The sequence below is a fragment of the Theropithecus gelada genome, chromosome 2, assembly GCF_003255815.1.
Source record: "Theropithecus gelada isolate Dixy chromosome 2, Tgel_1.0, whole genome shotgun sequence".
In the NCBI taxonomy this organism is placed as follows: domain Eukaryota; kingdom Metazoa; phylum Chordata; class Mammalia; order Primates; family Cercopithecidae; genus Theropithecus; species Theropithecus gelada.
The window spans coordinates 92466032-92466808 of NC_037669.1; positions in this window are offsets into that span (position 1 = coordinate 92466032).

A 777-nucleotide genomic window follows, 5' to 3' on the forward strand; every position below is an offset into this window, starting at 1 on the left:
CAACATGGGGAAACCCCGTTTCTACTAAAACAAAAAAAACAAAAACAAAACAAAACAAAATTAGCTGGGTGTGGTGGCACGTGCCTGTGATCCCAGCTACTGGGGAGGCTGAGGCAGGAGAATCACTTGAACCCGGGACGTGCAGGTTGCAGTGAGCTGAGATCGTGCCATTGTACTCCAGCCTGGGCAACAAGAGTGAAACTCCGTCTCAAAAAAAAAAAAAAAAAAAAGAAAAGAAAAATTAGCCAGGCACGGTGGCATGCGCCTGTAATCACAGCTATCCTGGACGCTGAGGCTGGAAAATCACTCGAACCCAGGAGGTCGAGGCTGCAGTGAGCCGAGATAGCAACTTTGCACTCCAGCCTGGCAACAGGTGGAGACTCCATCTCAAAAAGAAAAACAATAACAACAACGAAAAATAACAACAACAAAAATCCCAGATTATACGAATAGATCTATAAGAAGTAAAGAGATTGAATTAATCAACTGGGCATGGTGGTTCATGCCTGTAATCCCCAAACTTCAGAAGGCTGAGGTGGGCAGATCACCTGAGGTAGGAGTTCGAGACCAGCCTGGCCAACATGGCGAAACCCTGTCTCTTCTAAAATACAAAAATTAGCCAGGCATGGTGGTGTGTGCCTGCAGTCCTAGCTACTTGGGAGGCTGAGGCAGGAGGGCCACTTGAATCCAGGAGGTGGAAGTTGCAATGAACCGAGATTGCACCACTGCACTCCAGCCTGGGTGACAGAGTGAGACTGTCTCAAAAAAAAAAAAAAA